The sequence below is a fragment of the Ptiloglossa arizonensis genome, chromosome 3, assembly GCF_051014685.1.
Source record: "Ptiloglossa arizonensis isolate GNS036 chromosome 3, iyPtiAriz1_principal, whole genome shotgun sequence".
Taxonomy (NCBI): Eukaryota; Metazoa; Arthropoda; class Insecta; order Hymenoptera; family Colletidae; genus Ptiloglossa; species Ptiloglossa arizonensis.
Window position 1 is genome coordinate 30,138,923 of NC_135050.1, and position 16,362 is coordinate 30,155,284.

Consider the following 16,362-nt stretch of genomic DNA (forward strand, 5'->3'; position numbering starts at 1 on the left):
CGTTCGTAACGTTTCGTAATTTAAACGTCGCGAATAAAGCCGTCGACGCGAGGGAAGCTTTCTCTCTTAAAATCGGGAACCAGGGGCAACGCGACGCGTAGGTTGTTGGTATCGTTTGCGCAAACCTTCGTCGAAATCGGCGTCGGACGGTCTTCTCTTGTGTTTCGGGATCGCGGAGCCCGGATTGCTCGCCACTGGTGCGTCTTCTCGCGCGTAAAACTGGCGAACCGTCGAGCGTGCTTTCTCGCTCGTTAGTTCGCCGCGAAAAATCCTCTCCGCGGCCCCGTGTTTTTGTACCCTCGCGGCCGGAATTCAGTTTACCCGGTTCGTAGGTTGGCCGTAGGTTGCTCGTAGGTTGCTCGCGCAGTGGCGTTGTTCGAATTAGCCCGCTCCGGTCTTTGACGTAAATTCGACGAGGGGGCGCAAGACACTGTTTCGGTCAGCGAACGGGAAACGGCTCGCGGAATGCGTTCGGTGCAATTGCATTTGCCGGGTTTGCCGGGTTTGCCGCGTTTCCTGCATTTAGCGCTCCGTTTCCGGCGTTCCGTTTCCGTAATCGCGATCGCGCGGTGATTTTCATCGGATCGCCATCCCCGGTATTCCCGATCTTGGAACGCGAACCTTTTCGGCGAGCTTTCCACGATCGAGCGAGGGAAACCCGTGATTAAAAATTCCTCGGTTTCCCTCGGCGATCGCGGTTATCGGTGTCTTTCCTTTTTACCGGCGAACCGTCCGACCTCGAACGGTGCAACCACCCTCGGGGAATTTACTCGACCGGTTACTTCGTAAACGTAATTAGAGACGCAACGATGCACGCGCGGATCGATTCCGATCGGGAGCGTATCGTTTCGCGAATCGTTTCGCCAACCGTTTTGCCTACCGATTCCGGTACAATCCGCGCACGGTGTAAAAGCTTTTCGAACCGTTTCGGAAATCGTTTTCTGGTCCAATTTCGTCCGCTCCTCGGAGGGAAACCGAAACGAACGATATCTCGCGCGAGCGCAGCGGAATCGCGGAAATACCGACGGAAGAGACAAATAGCCAACGTACGTGTACCCCCGGTGCGGTAAATTCCTGAAACGAAAGGATTAAAAGTTTCGAGAAAGCCCTGGGAAACGCGATACGTTCCACGAAACCCCTTCCAACGCGTAATCCGTTCCTTGATTCGAGCACTCGACGCCGGGAAGATCGAATCTCGACGTTATTTGCAAGAAACGCGCACAACGATCGACCACCGACTTCGTTTCGAAGAGAGCTACGCGCGAGAAACGATACGAATCCATCGGAACGACGACCGTACCGTTACAAATTCTGGCCGAATCGCGAACGCGAACCGTCGAGAGCAAAATTTCCATCGGTGAAGAAAAAGGAAAGAGAACGAGGCCCTTCTCCGATTCCGTATTTTCCGGCATCCAGCGTGGCGCATTTCCATTCACCGTTTTCAGTTTTCGAACGAGCAAAATATTTCTCCGGCTGTTTCTCGGCAAGAGGCGTCTAGACGATGCGCTCTCCTGATACCTCGATTACGCGAGCGTTATCTATAATTCCGATTCATACGGTCGGCAAGCTTTAATTTCGCAGGGAGAGGGCGAACAGACGGGATCTTAATCAACCTCCAGCCACCGAAAATCCCTTTTCGACTCTCGAGGGCCGCCTCCTTTCGCCTCCTTTCGCCTCCTTTCGCCTCCTCCTATCGTTAGACATTGGCCCCGAGCTCTAGGCCAAATTTTAATGAGAAAACTTAACGAGAGTGCTGCTCCCGACACGCATTTCCGAGTCGAATTATGCATTCGATGTGCCTAAAACTATGAATAAGAAGAGAGGCCACGGTCGAAGAACCGCGCTGCGGTTTCCGTCCGCGTTTAATGGAACCTCGGCCGAGAAATTCGAAAATCGCGACGTAAACCTTCGCGCTTCCCAAATTGCTCCGCGACCGCGTAACGCTTCGAAACGAATTCGATAACGCATCGACGCCGAAAGTGGTGCGTTCGAACCGCTCGATTTAGGTACGCGCGTATCGATTAAAGCGGAACGAACCTTCCGCGTTCATCGACGCGTTCGGGGATTTTCCAACGTTTCGCTACCGCTTCTTCCGCACCCTTCGATTTCTTTTCTCTTTGCCTACCGACGACACCTCGATCGATTTACAAAATGGGTCCGGAAAGGGGATCTCGACGAAACGTTGCGTCGCAACGGATACATTCTTCGTACCGTGTCTAGCTCGACACGGAACTTGGCGCAAGAAACGCGACGTCGAACCGCACTCGACACAGGAGCGACAAGGGTTAACATCCCGCGTTGCGTTATCGTTTCGTAAATTCCAAGCAAAACGTGTCGTCTCTCGAACTAGCTGAAAGTCAAAATCCCGAAACACCCTGCAAACGAAAGCGTATTACTATGCCGATAACGCGTTGCGCGAAACAATAGCATTGCGATATTACGCGGACGAGGGTTGCCAGTTAGCGACGGATTCGAACGTATCGCGAGTAGGATCGATAGACGCTCACCCAATTAGAAAGCTGTAAATGCAAATGCGACGCGTTCCAACTTTGCGCGAATGACCGAAAACATCGATATTTTTAAATACGGATCAAGACGTAAATGAGCAAAAATTGGATCCACGACGCTGCGTTACTTTGCTGGGAAATTCACTCGCGAATATTTCTTCGTAATTTCGGTGTTTCTTCCGCGTTACGATGTCCAAAGTAGCTTGAAAACGAAATATTCGCGAAACGATAAAGTTTGAAGCTTTATTGGGAGTCCGAGGCACGCTAGCCGGCCGAAAACGATTTTTACCGTCGTTTGGAGTCTTGATTTGTTCCCGTTTTTGTTCGGAACGATCGTCGTTCCCGAGTACGCGTCGTCCTCGATCCCATCGCTAGCCGGGACCCAAGCGAGCGAGTTCTACGAGCACAAAAGCCCGGCTGAATTATGTTTCGTGCAACAGTCTATTCGTCGCGAAGTTCGGGCGAAAAGGAGGCTAACAGCGGGGAGGCCGACGCTTAATTTCCGCTTTAAATGCGGAACAGAAAGTGAACGAGTCGAACGGGCCAAGATGAAAAACCAAAATCGAACGAGGTGGTAGCGGCTGCCGGGAAAAAGGCTACACGTGTTACGAACGAGAGACTCTTTCCGCGGAATCGAACAAAATTTCGCTCCCCGAACGGAAAACCGTGACCGTAACTCGCGAAGCGAACGACACTGCGCTACAATTACGATTCCTCGGTAAATACTCGAACGCGTCCCGAGTACGAGCTAAACTTTCCGAGCGATTCGATTTCAAGAAAATTCCCCTTAAAAATACGAAGACTCGATCGACCGAAAGGTTACGTAGACCCTCGAATCGTCTAGTTTATCCACCGCCCGAAGAGCATCGACTCGCAATTAATTCGAAACTTCGCACTCGCTTCCCGGACGAGTTCAACTATTCGAGACAATTCCCAGCCGACAATTACCGCGCCATCGCGAACAAATATTTTAACGCCCAAAGTTTCATGAATATTGATAAGGGAAACGTAAATTAATGGTTTCCCCGGCTAAATATTTATACATCGGGGCGTAATTAACCGCCATCGAGGAAATTGTGTTTCGATTACACGGCTCGGTGTTACCTCGAATTCGAGACTTTTTCCCTCGAAGAGAAACGACTTCTCGTCGAGAGAGCGCGAAACGATGCCAAGAGAGCTCCGCCGGGAGAGACGACGAGCGTCCGACGTAAAATCGAATCAACGCCCGGAAACGTACGCATTTTCGAATAATTTCGAACGCGTCGATTTTTATTCGAAACAACGTCCGTTCGTTAGCAACGTATAAATTTTTATTTCCATCTGGACGGAAATTTATCAGCGGGCATTTGTCCGGCGCACGTGTCGATACGCGTACGATACGATCGACGGGACGAGAAAAATTCTAATCCGAATAAAAATTCCGAACAACGAATAATAGGCGAACGGTTCTCGATGCTTTTCCTCTTCCGTTTATCGTTCCAAGAAACGCGTTACAATATTTACCGCGAATAAGATTTGTAAAACACGGACGTGGCCGATCACGAGAGCGAATAAAAGAGGAATCGACCAAAATTGAAAATAATCGGCACGAACCTTTATTTTCGGCTCACGGGGTAATTGAACATTTTCGATTTATCCGCGAATCGATAGCGTTCCAAGGAAAACTCGCTGGAATCTTTAAACGCGTTTTATTCCCGTGACCAAAAAGGATTCTCCGAAGCGCCTGCGTCCTAAAATAATTTTCGCCCGTAAAGCTGCTTCGGGAGACCTTTTAATTCGAGCTGCCACGCATGGCCGAGCATTCAGAGCTCAGGATCTAATTGCGGATGGTTTGCATTCAACCCGAGACACGAGAGTCCGGTGTAAACGTTGTACTACAGCCTCGTGATTCAGCAAGCTGCCTTATTTACGAGCCGACGGCACACTCCGCTCCGTCCGCGCCGTGTTGAAAATTTCCCCTCGTAAAACCCCGATACGTATTCCTTCTCGTAAAGACGGACGTACGAGATTTTTGAATCTCGTCTATTTCGCACCAGGGAAAGTTTCCTCCGAACCGAAGAACGAACGACGTTTCTCGCGACACTCGCGCGAACCGAGTCGATAGTATTCTTAGCACCTCCGAACCGAAGAACGCCGATCAAAATCGTCCCTCCCTCGCCATTTATTTACCATTCGACTTTATCGCGTTTCCCTCGATGTAAACAGCTTTCGACCCGTTACTCGTTCGACCCTCGTATTTTTCTTCGCGTTACCGCGAAAGTACATCGACGGAAGTGAACGCGAAACGATGGCGCGGTCGAAAGGTAAGATATCTCGAGGCGCAACCGTCCGAGATCCAGTTACAACACCTGCTTCCGAGCTACTCCCATTTTTGCAAACTTCCACAAACGGGGAGAAAATACCGTTCCCGTTCGGAGAGACGAGGGTAAGCAATATTCGCCGAGATATTATTCGCGAAACGTGTCGTTGGTTACCGGAGGGTGAGGGTGAAAAATGATACCCCGGCTCGTGGATTTGTAAAATCGTGTCGGTGAAAGGGATTAAAAGCGTTACGCTTTATTTATCGCCGCGTTTGAAATTTATTTCGCAAATTTATTACCACCGCGATCGCGGACGTGGATCCAGATTCGAAGTCGAAATTAAACTTTTCTTTCTCGCGCGAATTCTCGGAATCGACCCTTTCGAAGGTATCGTACCTCCGTCCTCTCCCAGGAACGAATAAACGCAAATACTTTGCAACGTTGGGCGCGTTTTACGGGAAGTTGAACAACGAGCCGAAGTACGGTAACGGTGATTCTTCGTGTGTTCGTAACGCGAGAACGAACGTCGACCTCGTTATCGATAAAGGTAACGAAGCGGATTACTATGCTCGCGAGTTAAAATTATTCGGCCGACGAACGCAACTCGCGGGCCTAAACTCGGACTACCGTTACCAGCGTTGATCGAAACCCTTCAAAGGACCCTGCCCACTTTTCACGGGGACATCCCGGCTTCCCTCGCTTCCCTCGCTTCCCTCGGTTCCCTCGCTTCCCTTTCGTTCAAGGGGTAAAAGGTTTCCGTTTGCATTCGCAGCATTGTTTCGCCGTCCGAAGCAGTCGCGAGCAGTCGAGTGATTTTCCAAATCGAGCAATCTTAATAATCTCCGACAGAGCCGTCCCAACTGCACGGTCGACGAGGCGAAAAAACAAAGGACCGCGAAAGCCCGTCCCGATGGGATACGGATAGGCACTCGAAACGGGTCGGTCGGGAATTTTCCAATTTTTCAAAACAGGAAAAAAAACCATCCGAACGAAAATATTCGTTCGTTCGATGTCAAAGGGACCATTTCCCGATGGCAATTCTTTCCGCGGATAAAAACGCGACGGCCGTTTTACGAGATCGAAAAATCGATCTCTTCTTTTCTCTTTCTTCTTTAGTTTTTAAGCGTTCCTTGTTACTCGAGCCTCGGGAACGCCTCGATAAAATTTTATACCGAATTTCGAACAATCGACAAAGTTACGAGAGTTCGAAGAAGACGATATTTCGTAGCGGAGTCGCGATCGAATCTCGCGCCGATCGTTACCGAAACTTTAAACTCGTTTCTCTCGAAACTACATTTTTCGAGCTTACAAAAACGATATCGGACGAACCGATAAAACCGTCGACTCGAAATTTCAACAGCTCGCGGAGAACGTGTCCGTCCATCCGTCGAACCGGAATTACAACCACCGTTGTCTTTCCTTCGCTGATCGAAACGAGGAAATCTTTTCCTCCCTTTGGACCCTTTTGGTACGAAAAATTGTCCGCGTTGTTCCATGGTCGCTAAATGCGTACGCGGTCGACGGAACGGTAGGTTACGCGTTGTCGAAAAACGTGGAAACACGTGCGCGGAAGGTCGTCGCGAGTCAATTAGGATCTCGATCGTAGTTAACGTTTAACGAGCAACTGTACCGTGCGTTGACAAATTGTATCGCACGGGGCAGGACGTCTCCCACTCGACGCGTTCGCGTAACCGTAGTTGGGTCGCAAGAAATTGGGCCATTCAAGGTCACTTCCCCGAGCGTACATCACTCCAGACGTATCTTGCATTCTCACGCTTGTCAGATGTTGTACGTTACGGTCGACGGATAACATAATACATATTCGGAACAATTAGGAGGTCGTTCGCTAGGCCACTCGAGAGCATCGACCACGTACAATGCGGACGACGTACGACGAATAACGCGAGACGGACGATGAGACGAGAACTCCCACGTCTACCGAGACTGCTCCTTTTATTTCCGCGTTCGCTCGCCGCGTTTACGACGCGATTCCAAATAAGAATCCCGTCTGCGCTCTGTCCCGGATTGTTAAAAAAAAACGGCGATATCGTTTTCATCGCCAAAGAATCGAACGAGTCGTCGACGTGACCGACGCCAAAATTTCGAAAGATTTCGACGGTGTATGCTCTCGAACGTACTACGAATCGTCTCTGTACAACTTTCCGTACCGTGGTAACGAGACGCAAAGTACAACGAGTCGAAACCTCGATCGCGCGACTCTCGATCGTCGCGTAAATTTTCGGAGCCTCGTTTTCTCGCAACAATCGAGATCCCATCGTAGGTACCGTTTCTCGTCGACGCGATCTTTCCGTGCCCGGAGGGAACGAAAACCTTGTACCGTGCATCGTATTGTACTCGTATACGACTAAATTATACGGTCGAAATTGTACAACGCGCTTCGCAGATCGCTCTCGTCCGCGATGTCTCCGGCGAACGCACCTCGACGAGGCTCAAAGGTCCGAGGCTCGAAAGGGACGAACGCGAAGAGGAAACGATCGAGCGAAAGAGAACGAACGCAACGCGTACAACTATTTACGTACACGTTGGAGGAGCGCGTGAAAACGCGTCGAAACCGGCACCAGACACTCCATTCGAATTCCGAGCGGGGATTCGTTTTAACGAGAGTGCCTTTATTTTGCTCCCGGAGGGTCGACGAAATTCACGAACACCTTGCAAGGAACGACGCGAAGAGAGAATTGGAAGGAATACGGCGAGTCGAGGAGCGACGTGCGCGCGGGCGCGGGCGCCCCGCGGAAACGTGGTCCCGACGAACGCCTGTTGGACGGACGAGGACTCGGGGGACGAGAGCGACGAGAGAAAGACACACTGGGAAGAGGAGTAAAAAGGGAACGTACTGGACGCTGAACGGAGAAGAGAAAAAAAGGGCCGAACTGTTCCCGATCGGTGCTAGAACAACGTTAAGGTTTTCGGAAGAAGCTCCCTTGGCTACTTACGGCGAGGAGAGTTCCCCTCGGGGTTTACCCGCTCTCTCGAAAGGACGAGCTCCGCCGGGGAAAAGAAAGTTCGATGACGTAGCGGAATCTCCTTCGGGCCCGGTGCATCGGGCCGCACGTGGCCTCCGGAACTCTCGGTTCGCGACGCCCGCGATCGGCCATCGAGGAAGCGACCGGGAGAAAATTCGGAAAAATGTATTTCCTCGAAAATAAGTTCGGTTGACGCGCGAGCGAGCGACAAACCGTGCCGGCTGGTCGCACGGCAGACGTTTCGTCGAGGCGTACGGCTAGCCGCCACGTACGCAAGGTTGCGAAGGGAGAAACGGGGTGGCGAGCGAGGTGGCGGAGGAGAAAGAGAAATAAAATGGCAGGGTAAGCAAGGTCTCCGGGAGGATAAGAGAGCAAAGTGGCGGAGTTCGGTAGCTCGTTTCAGCCCGTATCGTCGGGTTTAACATAAAAGAAAACGGCCTTAACTGCACCGAACGACCCTCGCTCGCCCCGTACGCCGGGAATTTCGAAACAATTTCGAATAAAAGGCTGCTCGACCAAACAATTGATAACGTCGCGCCGTCCGCGGTCTTGGAATTCATTTTCGTTCCCCAAAGCCCTCGACAACGTTCGTGAAAATGCTGCTCCGCCCAGGATCCCCACCACCGCTTCCGTGTAATCTCGAAAAACAGGCGCCGCCGATCATCGACGCGATTTCTCCTCGCAACCGTTCAACGCCGATCGAAATTTGCGTCCGGCTAAACGTTTCGAACGAACGAAAAACCAGGGGGCCGAACGAATCGCAATACGGTTGCTTCTGTTCGAATCAAGCGTCGTCGATCTCCGATGGAATACAACGGGACAAATTCCGGATGCCGGGTGTTGCTTTCGTAGCCACCGAAAGTCCTCGAAAGTCGAAGAAACAGCGCCGGGAACACGAGCCCCGATCGCGAATCCGAGCTCGAAATTTTATCGATAGCCGAGGCGGCATCGCTGCAAGCGAATCGACCTAAACGCGGTATTACCGGAGACGGAACAGGGCTGCTCGCTCGTTGCAACCGACCAATTCGTGGCGATGAATTTTTACGACTTCGCTAATCGATTCGATACACGGTCGCGCGCAACTTTCGAAATTGATTTCGGTCATTCGACCGCTTTGGGAAACTAATTGAATTCGTGCGCGCGCGTCCGACAATTTTTACCAACCGTTGTCCCGAACGTGTACACGAAACCCGGCGTATCGTCGTTCCGAGCGTTACTCGTTCAACGAAACCTTCGCCGCCTCGAAACATTTGTTTCACTTTCGCGGGACGAAACGTTTCTGGAAATTCTCCAGCGACTCTTCGCTCCGTCTCTCTCTCTCTCTCTATCTCTGCTCCGAGATATTTCGAAACAATTCGAATAAAGGGGAACTCTCGTTCGAACGTTTTCCTATCGGAAATTCCCACCTACGTGGTCGGCGAAATTTTACAAAAATATCGCTCGTTCCCACCCCGTGGAATTTCCGGTTTTACATTTACCAAAGGCCGGACGACAAATTTTTGGGCCGGTCGAGGTCACTTTCTCTTCCACCCGACGCGTTCACGGTTTGCCTCTAAAAGCGGAAACACCGTGCGAACGCGCGGAAAGTTTTATCGATTTTTGCGGGATAAATATTCTAGCTTCGATATTCGCGTTACTATCCCTACGATGTACAACTCGCGTTTGCAGTTTTAAAATAGCTTCCAGTTTGTTCGATCGTGCGGGGGATATTTGTCGAATCAAAATTTCCCTGACCCATATACGGGCGAGTGAACCGCAAACGTGTTATTCCGGTCTAACGGATAATTTTGATCGATCGTTTGCGTCGATTACCCACTCGCATCGGGTTTTACAATTTCGTTACCAAGAACACCGACGGTTTCGTTCGGTTTTTAGCCTTCGAGTCGCTCGATATTTCGCCAGGCGCAAATTAACCGGAAAATTTGCGAACGCGATCGCAAGATCGGCGGATATCGGGGCTCGGTGTCGGCTCGAATTTTTCTTCGTCTCCTCGGAAATAATTCGTCCCTGGGGGGCTGAAACCGTATCTCGTCGGTGGCTCGACTCCCCGGGAAACGCATCGTACCGAGCGCGTTGAGGACAAAACGTTCCACCTGTTCCCGAAGAAAAGGGGTCGCGACTCCTGCGAAAAAGTTTCAACGTTCCCGACGCAAGTATCGCGCTGCGCGAGAACGCGATCGGAGGGTCGTTCGTTCCGGTGACTTTATCGTTCGGCGAGTTTCGAGAATCCAACTTGGAGTAAAGAGAAACCCAGCTGAGATCGGCGGTGCAACCTTCGGGCAGCTGTACTCGCGCCGCGCGCGTTTCCTTACCGGAGCCTCGCATCCTCGCGACGCAACCGCTCGGTCCTTTCGATTGTGCATCCGCGTGGAAGCGCAACGCGCCTCGATGCAACTTGCGTCCGACTTGGCCACCCACGACCGCCTCGCCCGCGCCTTCCTTCGGACTTCTCGTAATTCCGATCGCGAATATCGTCCAAGGTTAACCGCTTACCGATAATCGCCGACTACGTCCACTCCGACGACTACGTTAACGACCGAAACAGCGACGAGCCGAGTCGAACAACCGGAGATTCGACGCCTCCCCGCGTTACGCGGACGTTTGCCCGATTTTCTTCGAAGCCTCGTCGATATCGTAACGTCGAGTAGTCGTCGGAGCGGTATCGATTGCCAACGACGAGGAAACACGAAGAAACGACGAACAGGAGGTCCAAACGATCGACCGAACTCGAGAAATATATTCCATTACGTTACGACGATAACAAAACGTTGCACGAGCTAGAGCGCGAGCGCGAGTTCGTAATCTCGCTTCTTTACGGACTCTAAAAAGAATTCGGCATTCGAGTAAAACGGTGGAACTTTTCAACGCCGCTCGAAACGAAGTAACTCATTGATACGAAATACGGAGTAGCTCGCAAGGTGTTGCGCTTTCCGCGGTCGTACTTTAACGTTATTTCGCGGGCAAAGCGGAGAGAAGAATCGTAGTCGTTCTCGATTCACCGTCCCTCGTATTCCCACCTGTATACACCCGAAACGTAACGACCTCGTTCCACTCGTCAGAATTCCTGACGGATGCCGTCCAAAGAGCGAACGAAAACCGAACAATTTTCCGTAGCTCGCCGCGAGAGATTCGAGAATCCACGAATTTCTTTTTACACGTGCGACGAACGACGGTATTCTCGGTATTCCGGTGTAGAGACGCCGAAGTAAACGAGATTGTTCCTCGGCTAGCGAGGTAGGTTCACCCGTTCGAGGAGCGTTCGAGCGGGTTGGGACAGCCCCGCTCTCGAGATTCCTCCCGCTGTCGAGCGAAGGCTACGGTGACGGAAGTTACTTTCGCCCACCCTCTCGAAAATTGTCGCAAAAATTCGGTGGATAAGAGGGTGTGTTCGAGCGGGTCGAGCTCTCGAGATTCCTCCCGCTGTCCAGCGACGGTTACGGGGACGAAACTTCCTCTCCGTTGCACTCCCGAAAATTGACAAAAAATTCTTCGGGGAGGTAGGGAGTGCGAGCGATCGCGAGAACCGGTCCCGACCGGTCTGGACATTTTTCGCGATCGTAAACACGGATCCGCTGGAAAGGAAACTTTTCCCGTACCGTCGATCCAAATAAATCGTTCGAGCTCAGCTCGATCCGGATCGTTTCTTTCGGCAACTATCGCGGAAGCGCGGGACCCCCGAGGAAACGAATCTACCCGACTCTCTTCGATGCATCGCGCAACTCGCGGAGATTCGCGGGAAAATTAAAATTTCGAACGTTTCGTTCGCCGGTGTTTAGAATCGCGCCGCAGGGAGTATTCCAAAGGAAACGACGACCCCGAAATCGCGAGAAAATTGCAGATCTTTTCCAGCTTTGTCCAACGGGTCGAACCGAAGAAACGAATCGTCCCGGGACGATTTCTTCTTCCTTTCGCTACCTCGGTTCATAGAAGCATCGCTAATCGCGACCCAACTTCGATATTTTGATTCCAGGCGAAACACGGCTAAAGTCCGATACTTGTTTGTCTTGCGTTTAATTGTTCGAGTTTGCGTAACAACTCGGAGGTTACGTTGGAAAGCAGCTTCCGGCTGTACCGCGTCATTGCGCGAAACATTCTTTGGACGAGAATCCGTGTACACCGTGCTTGCGCGCGCGACAAGGACGCGCAACAACTACGATTATTTTTCCAAAGATCGTACGGCAGGGGAAAGTGCACAAAAGTGGCGTTTCTTCGCATTTGAACGCGACACTGACGGACCTTTGGCAGTTTCGTCGGAGCGGAATCGAACAGGGGAAAAGAAACTCCGAAGAGCAATCTCCGTTTCGCTAACGCGCAAAGATTCGAACGATACCGAAGAAAATTTACGAGTCGTAAATTTCTCGACTAACGACGCTACGTCGCGCGACGCAATTCGCTCCATAAAAGCCGACGAACGACTTAATACAATGAACGGCCGAGCATCGAACCGGTGCCGATAACGACGCGCATCAACGGGTTCACGGAACGACGCGACGACATTTCCAAGTGACGTAACAACGCGAACGCGAACGCGAACGCGAACGCGAACGCGACGCGTTTGTCCGTAACGCGACCTCAAAACCGACTCTTCCAACGATTAGCTTCCCCTTTGACCCATGACACGCTTTATATCCGCAACTTGGACGCTAACGGATTCAATTGCTCCCAGATTCTTCGCAGCGATCGATCCGGACTGAATTCGAAAATACCGAGACCGGTAGATTCGTTGCTCTTTCCGCGATCTCGACGATCGATACATTTTTTTCGATCGAAATAATCGCGACACTTTCGGAATTTCACGAGCCCTTCGTCTTTCAACACTTTCTTCGAAAAAATTAAAAATCGAAAAATTTTGCAAATTCGAGAAAGAAGGCGAATTTAAGTGTACGTAATTTCAAAGTTCGAAACCGCGACTCTTTTGTGGCGTTTCGAAAATTTGAAACTTTTGCTTTTCGATTTTCCATAGAGTTCGAAATTTTTCTTTAATCCCGGACCCGGCGAGCAAAGGCGCAACGCAGGGTTACGATCCCGAGAGGATTATACGTACAGCCGAGTCGTTGCGAGGGAAATCGCGGGGATTCGTTAGGATACAGACCGGTACGCGTTACAACCACCTATTCCGATCGATTCCGGTAGAGCCACTGGGACTCCCTAAGTATTTTTCGTTCGACCCTGTGGACATTTTTATCAAGTTCCGCAAAGGTAACGGGCTCGAGAAACCGTGGAAAGCTCCGGTACATCGGTTTCCAAAACCGCGAAAATTTCTTCCACTTTTCGTCGCGATAACGAAAAATTGCGAAAGCCGCGCGAACGAAGGAAAGTCGCGTACCAAATTCGGTTTTCCTCGAGCCGAGGGAGAGTTCCTCGACTTCTCGGAAGAACAATCGTAACGTAGGTATCGCGAAACGTAACGAAAAAGATCGGGGGAAACCTGTTCGTTCGGGCGAGTCTCGGTCCTCGGAGTCGGAAACTGTTTTGAAAGAAAGCAAAGCGCGAGACTTTATCGTCTGTTGGGGGACCGGGAACACCGGACAAGGATAAGAGAAGAAAAAAAAACACCGACCGACCGTAGCACGAAGTTCGAGGGTAAGCGGGTTCTTCAATCGTTCGTGGGAGTCAACGACACTGCGCGAGAAACGTTTCACGGCCTTAATAGGACGACGCCTACTCGAAACTTCTCGTGATATAAGAATCTAATTATCCGCAGCCTGGATGGACATCGATTTCTCGCGCGAAGAATTTTTAAACTCGGGAGAGGTATTTGCGAAACGGTAACGAGCTTCCGAGAATTTAGGAACCGGTGGATCGGAAATACCGAAGAATCGAGAAATCGAACGGTAGAAACGAAAAATTGAAAAACGCAAATTAACTCGCCAAACGACGAGTCGTAAAACAGGAGCGCGTATCGGCCCGAATATAATTTTATTAACCTAGAAGCGGGGATTTCGCGCACGAAATAATTTTCGACGTTTCGCGATTCGCTTTTTATTCTTCGATTTCGAGCGCGACCCTTCCTCCCGTTTCTCGAACCGAACACGCTTGCCCGCTCGATCGAACGTGTTTCACCCGCAATAATAATACCCGTGTTCCGAACAATTGCAACGAAAAACGTGTTTACATCGAGAGTCTGACAAACATAGTCCAGAGCATCGAAAATACATCACCCCGGTCTGCGTAACCGGTAGTCAGCTCCGCACCGTAGCTCCATATTTTAAGACGCCGTCACCGTAGCTACGTAAAAACGCGACGCAAGTAAGTATTATATATACCAGAGTGCAGCCGCGTGTTCTGGCCCTGTTGAACGCATCGGGTTATATCACCGGCAGAGAAGTCGGCAACGAACGTTGAAATACGTGGTAACGTAGATACCTCGTGCAACGCTACGCAGTGACACAACGCAGTTGCAATGCCGGCTGTCGCTGTAGCATTTATTAAGTCGCACCGCACTCCGAAACAACGAAGCCACTGAATTTCTTCCGAATCACATGCGTGTCAACGACCCCCGGAAAATTGCGACTTTAATTCGACGCCTCGCGCACAGGCTCACGGTTCGTCAATTTTACGCGCGTACAGGAAACTCAATCGACGCGTTTAACGACTACTTCGTACCACGACTGTTCGACGCGCATCGAACGTTCGGTCAAAGGTTCGCTCGTTTTCCTTTTGCCATCGAAGGAACTCGCGACTCCGCGTCCCCGTTTGTAACTCGTTCACCCGAATCGAAACTGGTCGTCTTTGGTAAAATACGCTTGCAGCGTACCGTTCCCACTCGTACCGAAAATTTTATCGAAACACCGGCGAGCTCCGTTGTTTCGCGTTTCGATCTCTCGGGCGTCGTTCGCGAATTTTCGGTAAATTTCGTCGGTAAGAACGCCGAGAGCATCGTGCTTCGCGTTTAAAATAGTTACGCGTTTTAGCGAAGCAGTTGTAACGCAGCGATATCGAGATGCTGACTCACCGGTAGTCTCCTCATCCGACGATCTTCCTGCCTGTCACGTTGCACGGACCACCAAAGTATTTCAAATCACTGTTCACAATTTCCAACGGGTAAAAGATGTCGACGCAACGTTTACGCGGCGATGATCACGAATTACATCGGACGCGACACTCCGACAGACAACCACGCGGTTCGTGGCGTGTGTTCTCGTAATCGAGCGAAAACGACAAGAAACTGCTCACCGATCCACACGGCACGAAATCCGACAGCCGACTGACTTCACACGGATGCTGCGGCAAGCGTGTTGCCACGCGTCCCCTGCTACGCTCCTCGACGTCCCCACCACTGCCCTCGCGCCGTCTCACTCGCGAACGATTCCTCGCGACTCGCACCCTCTCGCTCTGGGATTCTGGTTTCTGCACGTGCGAGCTGCAGTTGACTCGATGTGACTCCGATATTATGAAACACGAGAATTTAACTTTGACCAAATTGTAGTAATTCCTTGACCCGAACGGTCGTTCCGGGACATCGAACTTATCACCGGTACGTCTCCGGTCTCGATGAACGAACAGTTCGACAACGATCGACTGGATCGTCGAGCCGAACGTTTTCTTAACCTCTTTCGGAGGGATTTTTTTTACGTCAGGTCAGCCAACTTCGAACGCAAGTTCGACCAAACCGTAACGGTTTCTTCCTATTACGAACGCGTTAGTAACGAGAAAGTTTCCTCGCAACGTGGGAAAAAAAGTATTTTCCGATAACGCGGAATGTTTCGTTTTAATCGGTTCGCGCAAATATCGTAAAAGTTATCGACGATATTGAAAAGAATTTCGAAGAAAAATCGAAAAGTTCCGATAAGACTCTACGTAACGGGCTCGAACAACGTATGCGGTTTGGTGCTCGACGTTGCAGCTTTGAAAAAGCAAAGAAAAGTATTACGTACGATCGATGCGACTCGTATCGACTGGCGGAACGACCTCGTCTAATAATATCTTGTACGTTAATTACGTAAGATACCGTGTACAAAATAAAGTTGCCCAAAGGATAGAGGCGAGGGTACGCTCTCTGGACGAAGGAAACGAAAATTTCTTAGCACTGCGCGAAACGTTTTCGCTGTTGGCGCCTCGATCGTCGAATGGAAAAATTGTATCGAAAAATCCTTGCCAAATACGGAAAGGATGTCCAGGGTACCGATGTCTCGTGCTCTCTCGAGCTTTCAGCCAGTTCCGTCGGTTCGTTTTATCCGGAGGATTTTTTTTTTCTCGCGCAGCGTCCGCTCGCTCCTTTCTTCTCGGTCTCGGTCTCGCGGTATCTCTTTCCCTCCTTCTTCGTAGCCCAGCGCACTACATTTCTCACTCCGAGGTTTTTCTCTCGTCAAGCGAGCTCGCGAACACCTTTCGCATCGTCTTTCTCGTCCGGCTCGTTTCGCGGTGCTTTTCGCGACGCCTCATTTTCCTCGTAATCGTTTCATTTTTTTGCCCATCCCGTTTCATAAAAGTTTCCACCGTGGCGGTGGTTTGCTTTTCCATGCGGCAACCGTAAACGTCTCTGTTACCGATTCGTTTCATTCGGTCCGCGCGATTCTTTCTTCCCGTTTCTTTGGTTGTCGGGGTATTCGCAGGGTCTCTCTCGGTGTT

General features: G+C 50.8%; 1 protein-coding gene across 11 annotated transcripts in view; it reads right to left on the bottom strand.

Moving 5' to 3' along the window:
• The window catches only part of Ph4alphaefb (prolyl 4-hydroxylase subunit alpha-1), a 243,083-nt gene that overhangs the window by 123,588 nt on the left and 103,133 nt on the right, over nucleotides 1–16,362 (bottom strand). For 3 of the 11 annotated variants that reach the window (XM_076307702.1, XM_076307703.1, XM_076307701.1), the window contains exon 1: nucleotides 14,747–15,095. The exons of 7 other annotated variants lie outside the window; for them this stretch is intronic. The gene's annotated coding sequence lies outside the window, so the exon portion shown is untranslated. Of the gene's footprint in view, nucleotides 1–14,746; nucleotides 15,096–16,362 lie in introns of those variants that run through there. One more of the 11 variants, XM_076307707.1, reaches the window with a different exon arrangement.